This window comes from Hypanus sabinus, chromosome 9 (assembly GCF_030144855.1).
Source record: "Hypanus sabinus isolate sHypSab1 chromosome 9, sHypSab1.hap1, whole genome shotgun sequence".
In the NCBI taxonomy this organism is placed as follows: domain Eukaryota; kingdom Metazoa; phylum Chordata; class Chondrichthyes; order Myliobatiformes; family Dasyatidae; genus Hypanus; species Hypanus sabinus.
Window position 1 is genome coordinate 153,934,570 of NC_082714.1, and position 11,672 is coordinate 153,946,241.

An 11,672-nucleotide genomic window follows, 5' to 3' on the forward strand; every position below is an offset into this window, starting at 1 on the left:
AACCATATCATCAAGTTCGCCGATGACACGACCATGGTGGGTCTCATCAGCAAGAGTGATGAGTCAGCTTACAGAGAGGAGGTGCAGCGGCTAACGGACTGGTGCAGAGCCAACAACCTGTCTCTGACTGTGAACAAAACAAAAGAGATGGTTGTTGACTTCAGGAGGGCATGGAGCGACCATTCTCCACTGAATGTTGATGGCTCCTCGGTAGAGATCATAAACAGCGTCAAATTTCTTGGTGTTCACCTGACGGAGAATCTCACCTGGTCCCTCAACACCAGCTCCATAGCAAAGAAAGCCCAGCAGCGTCTCTACTTTTTGTGAAGGCTGAGGAAAGCCCATCTCCCCCCCCCCCCCATCCTCATCACATTCTACAGGGGTTGTATTGAGAGCATCCTGAGCAGCTGCATCACTGCCTGGTTCGGAAATTGCACCATCACGGATCGCAAGACCCTGCAGCGGATAGTGAGGTCAGCTGAGAAGATCATCTGGATCTCTCTTCCTGCCATCACAGACATTTACACTACACGCTGCATCTGCAAAGGAAACAGCATTATGAAGGACCTCATGCACCCCTCATACAATCTCTTCTCCCTCCTGCCCTCTGGGAAAAGGCTCCGGAGCATTCGGGCTCTCACGACCAGACTATGTAACAGTTTCTTCCCCCAAGCTATCAGACTCCTCAATACCCGAAGCCTGGACTGACACCTTGCCCTACTGTCCTGTTTATTATTTACTGTAATGCCTGCACTGTTTTTGTGCACTTTATGCAGTCCAGTGTAGGTCTGTAGTCTAGTGTAGCTTTCTTTGTGTTGTTTTTTATGTAGTTCAGTCTAGTTTTTGTACTGTGTCATGTAACACCATGGTCCTGAAAAACGTTGTCTCATTTTTACTATGCACTGTACCAGCAGTTATGGTCGAAATGACAATAAAAGTTGACTTGACTTGACTTGACGTGCATTGCAAGGTTGGAACAGACAGTGAAATGTGTTGTTTGTGTCAAGTACCAACACAGTCCAAGATGAGCTGGGGGTAACCCGCAAGTGTTATCATGTTCCCAGCTCAGCATGACCACAATTTACAAATCTGTACATCTTTGGAATGTGGGAGAAACCGAAACACCAGGAGGAAACCTATGTGGTTATGGGGAGAACACAGAAACTTCTTTCAGCGGCCAGAATTGAACCTTGATATTACAACTGGTGCTGTAAAGCATTATACTAACTGCTACGCTACCATGCCGCTTATATTAATGTTTCATGTCGGACACCTTTTGCCCGAACCCCCTCTAATTAAAACATTAACTTTTTCTCCACGTTCTGTATGCAACCGAGTAGTTCCAGAAGTCGTTTTTTTAGAATAAAATAGTTCATTGTCATTGCTCTAGACAACAAGATTGTGGTACCACTCCAGATATTTGCTATGCAGGCAGTATGGCTTAATTTTTAAAAATCCTATATTTACATGCAACTTTGATGGTCCATAACACTCGAAGGCCATTGGCAAGCCAGGGTGTGGCCTTATCCAGCAGCTCCACAGCCCCCAGGAAGAAGCTGTTCCTCAGTGCTGGCTGAGATGATTCTGTATCTCCTATCACATGGCAGGAGATTGAACAGACAGTGCGTGGGGTGGGCTGGGTCTTTACTGGTGTTGCAGGAAAGCCATCGAGAACTCTCCAGATCCGGTAGATAAGTCCCAGTGATGTGCTGAGCTGTTCTAGTCACCCGTTGCAGCGCTTTGTGATCTGACTTGCTGCACCTAGAATACTACACTTTGTATTTCAGACTTACTGCATCTGCAGATAATTTTTTGAGTTTTACCTGCTGAACACATGCCATTGGACTATAGTAATTATGTGTGGGTGAGGGTGGGAGTTGCAGTGGTGGGATCTTTACAATTCTTTTCATTACATTTCCAATAAAACAGTCTCCTACACTTATTCCAACTGACAGCGTCTGAGTGACAGCCCAGTATTCGAGGTAGAGGACCAGGCAGCTGACATACACATTTTCAGTGGGATTCCCCTGGCCTGGATGCAAAAGCTCATTCATTTGGGTCACTGAAGGGAACGTGTACTGAGGCAAGATTTCTCCACTGCTCCCCTCAATTGTTACGACTGTGACAAATTGTTTCAGCCCAAGTGACCCAATTCAGAGTTGAATTTAAAAAATATTAGGGAGCAGGAAATAAAAGGATTCCAAGCAAACATTTCCCAAAGTCGCCAAACTGTCATTCATCATCAGCCCAATAGAACCTAACCCACTGGCTACCAATTGTTTGCTATTGCCCAAGACCAAAATAAATTGCTTGATTTTGAATACAGCTCATTTCCATCACAGAGACCAGTCTTCCCTCCATTGACTCTATCTACACTTCCTGTTGCCTTAGGGAAACAGCCAACATAATGAAAGATCCCTTCCAACCTGGACATTCCCTCTCATCCTCCCCCCTCTGTAGGAGCCATGTTTCCATTTTCAGTCTGTATTGTCTTTTGTGTTGCACTCTTAGAATGGTTTTCGGTCTGGACTATATGCAAGACAAATATTAGGACCTCAGTACGTGTGACAATAATAAACTGATTACCCAATTTACCAAAATCCTGAGAACACAACCGCAAGGTTCAAGGACAGCTTCTAAAGTTGACTTCTTACACAATAATGATGAACTCTCAATCTCCCAGTTTATTTTATCATGAGCCTTGTACTCTGTCTGTTTGCTGTTTGTTCACTTTCCCTGAATCTGTAACAGATATGCTTCATTCTGTTTTCTCCTGCTTTTGTACCATCCTAACTTATACTTCTTCTTTTGTAGTAATGTTGCTGTGACAAGTTTGAAATCTGTTCAATTCAGTTGTAAATAATTGTTCAAATCATTTTAAAAAGAGAGTTAAAATAATTTATTTAGTGTGAATATCATTTCCCGTTGAGAAAAAAAGGGATGTTGTTTGAAAAACATGCAAATGTGTTTAGTTGAAAATTTTGAAAATTGAATTGACTTTATTTCTTACATCCTTCACATACATGAGGAGTAAAAATCTTTATGTTATGTCTCTGTCTAAACATGCCATGTGCAATCATAATAATTTATAATAAATAGAACAGTCAATGTAATACAGAGCACACTCAAATCAGCGTGAGTTCATCAGTCTGATGGCCTGGTGGGAGAAGCTGTCCCGGAGCCAGTTGGTCCTGACTTTTATGCTGCGGTACCACTTCCTGGATGATAGCATATAACAACCATATAACATATAACAATCACAGCATGGAAGCAGGCCATCTCGGCCCTCCTAGTCCGTGTCGAACTCTTAATCTCACCTAGTCCCACCTACCCGCACTCAGCCCATAACCCTCCACTCCTTTCCTGTCCATACACCTATCCAATTTTACCTTAAATGACACAACTGAACTGGCCTCTACTACTTCTACAGGAAGCTCATTCCACACAGCTATCACTCTCTGAGTAAAGAAATACCCCCTCATGTTTCCCTTAAACTTCTGCCCCCTAACTCTCAAATCATGTCCTCTCGTTTGAATCTCCCCTACTCTCAATGGGAACAGCCTATTCACGTCAACTCTATCTATCCCTCTCAAAATTTTAAATACCTCGATCAAATCCCCCCTCAATCTTCTACGCTCCAATGAATAGAGACCTAACTTGTTCAACCTTTCCCTGTAACTTAAGTGCTGAAACCCAGGTAACATCCTAGTAAATCGTCTCTGCACTCTCTCTAATTTATTGATATCTTTCCTATAATTCGGTGACCAGAACTGCACACAATATTCCAAATTTGGCCTTACCAATGCCTTGTACAATTTTAACATTACATCCCAACTTCTGTACTCAATGCTTTGATTTATAAAGGCCAGCGTTCCAAAAGCCTTCTTCACCACCCTATCTACATGAGACTCCACCTTCAGGGAACTATGCACTGTTATTCCTAGATCTCTCTGTTCCTCTGCATTCCTCAATGTCCTACCATTTACCCTGTATGTTCTATTTGGATTATTCCTGCCAAAATGTAGAACCTCACACTTCTCAGCATTAAGCTCCATCTGCCAACGTTCAGCCCATTCTTCTAACCGGCATAAATCTCCCTGCAAGCTTTGAAAACCCACCTCATTATCCACAACACCTCCTACCTTAGTATCATCGACATACTTACTAATCCAATTTACCACCCCAACATCCAGATCATTTATATATATTACAAACAACATTGGGCCCAAAACAGATCCCTGCGGCACCCCGCTAGTCACTGGCCTCCATCCCGATAAACAATTATCCACCACTACTCTCTGGCATCTCCCATCTAGCCACTGTTGAATCCATTTTATTACTCCAGCATTAATACCTAACGAGTGAACCTTCTTAACTAACCTTCCATGTGGAACTTTGTCAAAGGCTTTGCTGAAGTCCATATAGACTACATCCACTGCCTTACCCTCGTCAACATTCCTCGTAACTTCTTCAAAAAATTCAATAAGGTTTGTCAAACATGACCTTCCACGCACAAATCCATGCTGGCTACTCCTAATCAGATCCTGCCTATCCAGATAATTATTAATACTATCTCTAAGAATACTTTCCATTAATTTACCCACCACTGATGTCAAACTGACAGGTCTATAATTGCTAGGCTTACTTCTAGAACCCTTTTTAAACAATGGAACCACATGAGCAATACACCAATCCTCCGGCACAATCCCCATTTCTAATGACATCTTAAAGATCTCCGTCAGAGCTCCTGCTATCTCTACACAAACTTCCCTCAAGGTCCTGGGGAATATCCTGTCAGGACCTGGAGATTTATCCACTTTTAAATTTCTTAAAAGTGCCAGTACTTCCACCTCTTTAATTGTCATAGGTTCCATAACTTCCTTACCTGTTTCCCACACCTTACACAATTCAATATCTTCGGTATTAGTGAATACCGAAGAGAAGAAATCGTTCAAAATCTCTCCCATCTCCCTTGGCTCCACACATAGCTGACCACTCTGATTCTCTAAGGGGCCAATTTTATCCCTCACTATCCTCTTGCTTTAATATAACTGTAGAAACCTTTTGGATTTACTTTCACCTTATTTGCCAAACCAACCTCATATCTTCTTTTAGCTTTTCTAATCTCTTTCATAAGATTCCTTTTACATTCTTTATATTCCTCGAGCAATTCCTTTACTCCATGCTGCCTATATCTATTGTAGACATCCCTCTTTTTCCCAACCAAATTTCTAATATCCCTTGAAAACCATGGTGCTTTCAAACCTTTAACCTTTCCTTTCAACCTAACAGGAACATAAAGATTCTGTACCCTCATAATTTCACCCTTAAATGACCTCCATTTCTCTATTACATCCTTCCCATAAAACAACTTGACCCAATCCACTCTCTCTAAATCCCTTCGCATCTCCTCAAAGTTAGCCTTTCTCCAATCAAAAATCTCAACTCTAGGTCCAGTCCTGTCCTTCTCCATAATTATATTGAAGCTAATGCTATTGTGATCACTGGACCCGAAGTGCTCCCCAACACATACATCTGTCAGCTGACCTATTGCATTCCCTAACAGGCCATCCAACACTGCCCCATCTCTAGTCGGTACTTCTATGTATTGTTGCAAAAAACTATCCTGCACACATTTCACAAACTCTAAACCATCCAGCCCTTTTACAGAATGAGCTTCCCAGTCAATGTGTGGAAAATTAAAATCTCCCACAATCACCACCTTGTGTTTACTACAAATATCTGCTATCTCCTTACACATTTGCTCTTCCAACTCACGCTCCCCATTAGGTGGCCTATAATACACTCTTATCAGTGTTACTGCACCTTTCCCATTCTTCAATTCCACCCAAATAGCCTCCCTGGAGGAGCTCTCTAATCTATCCTTCCAAAGCACCGCCATAAGATTTTCTCGGACAAGCAATGCAACACCTCCTCCTCTGGCCCCTCCTACTCTATCACACCTGAAGCAACTAAATCCAGGAATATTTAGTTGCCAATCACACCCTTCCTGCAACCATGTTTCACTAATAGCTGCAACATCATAATTCCAGGTATCAATCCACGCTTTAAGCTCATCCACCTTTCTTACAATGCTCCTAGCATTAAAATAGATACATTTAAGATACTCTCCACCTCCTCCTCTCTTTTCATCCCTAACAATGCATTCAGCTGGAATAGATTGTGGTGGGGTGACCCTTTGGGCCATTTTCACACACCAGTCCTTGTAAATGTCCTGAATAGAGGTTCACAACTACAGATGCGCTGGGCTGTCCGCAGCACTCTCTGCAGAGTCCTGCGATTGAGGGAAGTACAGTTCCCATACCAGGCAGTGATGAAGCCAGTCAGGGTGCTCTCAATTGTGCCCCTGTAGAATGTCGGAAGGACTTGTTGTCGTTTCCTAGCCTTGTTCGCTAGATAGAAAGCGGACTAAATAGATGCACAGGTTCACTACCTGGGGAGAATTGTGTCGGCAGGGGAAATCAGACGGATCCTGCAGCCACTGTGGCAGTAACAGCGACTGTGAAGAGGCCAGGCACAGTAGGAGAACTCAGAAAGATTCTGGGTCTAATAAACTACTATCGGCAGCACTTTAAAGATTTCTCTCGAATCATGACCCCCCCCCCCGACCCCATGACCTGTTAAAAAGCAGAGATCAGAGTGGCCAAAACCAGCTCAGCTGGGGCAGCATCAGAAAGACAAATAAGAAGAGGAACCGTGTGTCCTCTTGCAAATCAATCACATGGACGGAGATGCATCAAGAAACTTTGGAGAAGCTGATAGACCGCCTGGTACAGCCGCATGTTCTGGGGTTCCCAGACTTCGCACAGCCACTCATTCTCCACAATTAGGGGCTGGGAGCAGTCCTGTATCAAAAGCAAGATGGCAAATTGTGAGTCATGACCTATGGTTCATGAACGTTGATGAACGCAGAAAAAAACCACAATCCACACAGTGGGAAATTGGAATTCCTTGCCTTGAAATGGGAGGTTACTGAAAAATTTAGGGATTACCTGTACTGTGCCTCAACATTCACAGTTTGCAGTGAGTATGATCTGACTTCAGCAACTGGATACAGATGGATTGCTGAACTGGCCACTTTCTACTTCACGATCCATTATCGCTCAGGAAGAGAAAATGTCGATGCTGACTCTTTGTCCTGAATGCTGGTAGCCATGGAAACAACTATGAATAAGCATATGGAAGGAATCTCGTCCGATTCAGTGGGAGCCACAGTCCAGGCCATTGAAGTGCAGCATAATGCAGACGTACCTGGTCCATGGCAGTATCTGTACCGTTAGACACAGTAAATGTCGACTTAGTGAATATGTCTTTTCCACCACTGTCCAGGAGAGAGATCCAACAAGTCAGGAAGAGGATGGTGACATCAAAATGGTCATTGACTTTGGATGCTCAGGTTTGAAGTCTACTTTTCAACAAATACAGGCATTAAGCAAGCAAGCCAGGTGCTTTCTGTGGGAGTGGGATAAATTAATATTGGATGAGAACGGCATCACTCATTGGAAAACTATCCAACGAACACAACTGGTGCTACTGAAAACTTCAAGTGTACAGTCCTGAAAGAGCTACATGATAAAATGGGGCAGCAAGGCATTGATCGCACAACAGCTCTGGTAAGAGAGAGATTTTTCTGGCCCCACATGCAGGGAACATTGAGCACCATGTGCTAAGAGTCTGTACCTGTCTCAAGCAAAAGAAGCCGTGAAGGGAATAAGGGCGTCACTCAAGAGCATCGTGAGATGTAGCCATTTGAACCTGTGTCAGCTGACTTTCTTCACTTGGACGTGCAAGGGTGGATGCAAGTACATTCTGGTGATTACTGACCATTTTACACGGTTTAAACAGGCATGTGCCACAAGCTCGAGGTCGGGAAAAACTCTCACTGACTGCCTTTTTAACGCCTTTGCCCCGAAGTTTGGGTTCCCACCACAAATACACCGTGACCCGGGGCTGGATTTGAGAAGCAACTCTTCAGGCAACTGAGAAAACGTGGTGGCGAGGCAAGGTCCAGAACTGTACCGTACCACCCGCAGGGAAATGGACAAGTTGGGAGGTTCAACCCAGCCCTTCGGCAAATGTTGAAAACACGAGCAGAAAGACGAAAAGAAAATTGGGAAGAGCCATTGAATAAAATGGTCTATGCTTATGACTGTGCAAGGTCAGAAGTAACAGGATTCTCAGTGTCATTGAATAAAATGGTCTATGCTTACGACAGTACAAGGTCAGAAGTAACAGGATTCTCTCCACTCTACTCTCTCTTCGGTAGATTGCCAATATTGACCACAGATATATTCTTTGGCCTGAACACTGACAAAAGTCCTGAAACCCACATAGTGAATACTTGGAAAGATGGAAAAGAGGCGTACAAGAAGCCCATTTAGATTGCAAAAGGTCTGGGGAGAAATAAGAGAAATTGTGACAGCAGACTGAGACTTACCGAGCTACAACCTGGGAATCTTGTCCCAGTAAAGAATCCGACGCCCTGTGGAGCCCCGGGAAAGGCTTGAGACTATTGGGAGGACTGCATCCATATTGTTGTATGAGAGCTTGGGGACGGATGTGCCAATCTATGAAGTAAAACCTGAACAAGGAAAGGGAGGATCCAGGGGTACCACATCGCAGACTTCTCGTGCCACGTGAACAACCGCCTTTGGATGTTGAACCACAAATGAATACCGCAACGAAGCAAGGGTGTCGGCCCAAACGGAGCATCAGGGATTGGCCAACTAAAGATTCCTTTGATTCCAGAGATGAGGGGGTTAGACTGTGAGGAGAAATTGAGTCGCCTGGGACTGTACTCACTGGAATTCAGAAGAATGTGAGGAGATCTTATAGAAACATATAAAATTATGAAGGGATAGATAGGATAGAGGCAGGGAAGTTGCTTCCACTGGTACGTGAGACCAGAACTAGAGGACATAGCCTTAGGATTCGGGGGGAGTAGATTTAGGATGGAGATGAGGAGGAGCTGCTTTTCCCAGGGAGTGGTGTATCTGTGGAACTCCCTGTCCAATGAAACAGTGGAGACTACCTGAGTATTTAAGACAAGGTTGGATAGATTTTCGCATAGTAGGGTAATTAAGGGTTATGGGGAAAAGACAGGTAGGTGGAGATGAGTCTGTGGTCAGATCAGCCATGATCTTATTGAATGGCGGAGCAGGCTCGATAGGCCAGATGGACTACTCCTGGTCCTATTTCTTATGTTCTGAAGCAAGGAAAGAGAGTGAGCCAGCCAACGATAGTGAGAATGAATATTACTACCCCACAGTAGCAAGGACAGCAAATAGTTTTGAAGTAGAGCCAATACAACCTGTTGAGCAGCAAATGAAGGTTGAGGATTCACAATACTTCCAGCGACAAATGCCCGAGAATAAACACTCGTTGAGCTTAACTGCATGTGAACTCAGTACCAGTCCCTGTACCTTCATCTCTACCAAGTAACTCAGGCGACTCACCTGACTGTGAATCGTTCCCAGTCCCCAGACATTTACCTGAACCAAGTGACCCAAACAAGAGAAAATCTGCAGATGCTGGAAATCCGAGCAACGCACCCAAAATGCTGCAGGAACTCCGCGGGCCAGGCAGCATCCCGCTGAGACTGTTACACAGTACCTGGTTGAGACTTTTGCACAGTCTATATCATTTGACTCTATTTCAGGATTTCCTCAATTACTTCACAGTTAATGGAGTACAAATAAAACTCTGATAACTCAGCACCCTTGGAAAATTGGGAGTATGTAAGGGTTGAAAGTTTGAGTCCTTTATCTAAGAAAGGATGCGCTGGCATTGAAGTGGGTCCAGAGAAGGCTCACGAGCAGGATTCCAGGAATCAAAGGGTTTACGTATGAGGAGCATTCGATGCTCCTGGCCCACAGGGGGTGGGGGGAATCGCATCGCATTGAAAATATTTAAAGGCCGAGATAGTGCGAATGTGGGGAGGATATTTCCTATTGTGGGACCAGAGGGCACTGCCTCAGAATAGAAGGATGTCCCTTTAGCCAGAGGGCGGTGAATCTGTGGAATTCATTGCCATGGACAGCTGTGGAGGCCAAGTCACTGGGCATATTTAAAGCAGTTTGATAGGTTCTCGATTAGTCAGGGTGTCAAAGGTTACAGGGAGAAGGCAGAAGAATGGGATTGAGAGGGATAATAAATCAGCCACGATGGAGCGGAAGGGCAGAATTAATAGACCAAAGGCCCAATTCTGCTCCAGTGTCTTATAGTCTCACATACCGCAAGGCTCCAAGTCAGATTCTAACATGTTGTTATCAGAGGCTTGACACAACCTCTCATTTGCTAAAAAAATTAATTCTGGATCTTCCAATACCCTGTGGTGGCCTTTGGACTTTAATTGTCCACTGTGGGTAACCTTAACACAGTATTCTGCATTCTCGTTTCCTTCCCACTCCCTCAATGTACTCTGATGTTCTCTCTGGATAGTTTGCAAACAAAAGTTTTCTACTGTATCCTGGTCCATGTGACAGTAATGGTTTGTTGGGCTGGAAGGGTCTGTTACTGAGCTGTATCTCCAAGTAAAAAATAATAAACGGAACCAAATCAAACTTTGGTAGTGCCACGCTAGCAAACTTTCTTGATTATTGGATGTTACCCAAGCACAATTTATTTCTTTTTTTTGTCATGTTACACTGCAGTATAATAATCTTTCCAGTGAACCTGACTAGTTTAAAGGAAGCAAGAATTATATAAACTCTCCTGGCCCAGCTCCATTCCTGAACCCCTGGTACTCCAGACTCCAAATGCAATTCCAACCACACAACCGGCTCACAGTCCAAACCATGTACCAGACGAACCTCGGACCCATTGGGTGCACATTCTGGACTAACACATGAGCCAGATGTTGGGACACCAGGATTTCCAAACAATTGGAGCATCTGGACTATTGAGTGTATTTTTTGAAATGGAGTCACTGTTCTAATGCAGGAAGCTCTCAGAAGCTCCCTCAGTCACTAAGACGAAGAAGTCCAGATGTTAGAGATGAGGGGTCTGGGATATTGCTCAGGACACTAGGGTAACTCCTCTGCTCTTCCCCTTCCACCCCATATTACAGACATGAACTCCTCTGCTTAAACTGTCATTCAAGGTGCAGAGCCTGTGATTGTCCCATGACTGAAATGGCCAGATTCTTGTGTGAACCCTTTACCTGACTCAAAGTTCCACATTGGACATTGGGAAGGTTTCGGGTTTGACGTCACCTGCGTTAGGTTTCTGACTTCACAGAAAGTTGAAATTCTCATTCTTCAATAACTTCCCATCTTCTTGCCCAATTGTGATCAGAATGAGCTAGAACATGAATATCTTTAATACAGCATAAGCCAACAAAAGGGCAGGTATGCCCACTCAGGGATAAAGGAGGAACATGTGCTTAGAGAAGAAGTTGAGGGTGTGCCCCTAAATGAGCACTTTGTGTCAGTACTTATCAAGGAGAAGGATATGGAGAATAGGGAGATCTGTGTGGAGTATGTTAATCTATGCTAGGACATTTTGAGATAATGAAGGAAGTAGTGTTGGATCTCTTAAAGAACATTATGGTAGCCAAGTCCCCAGCTTGATGGAGTTTAACCTGGCCAAGCATGAGAAGTGTTGCAATTTAAGAGATCAAATTTAAAGGGTCTGTGCACCGTTTATGGCAA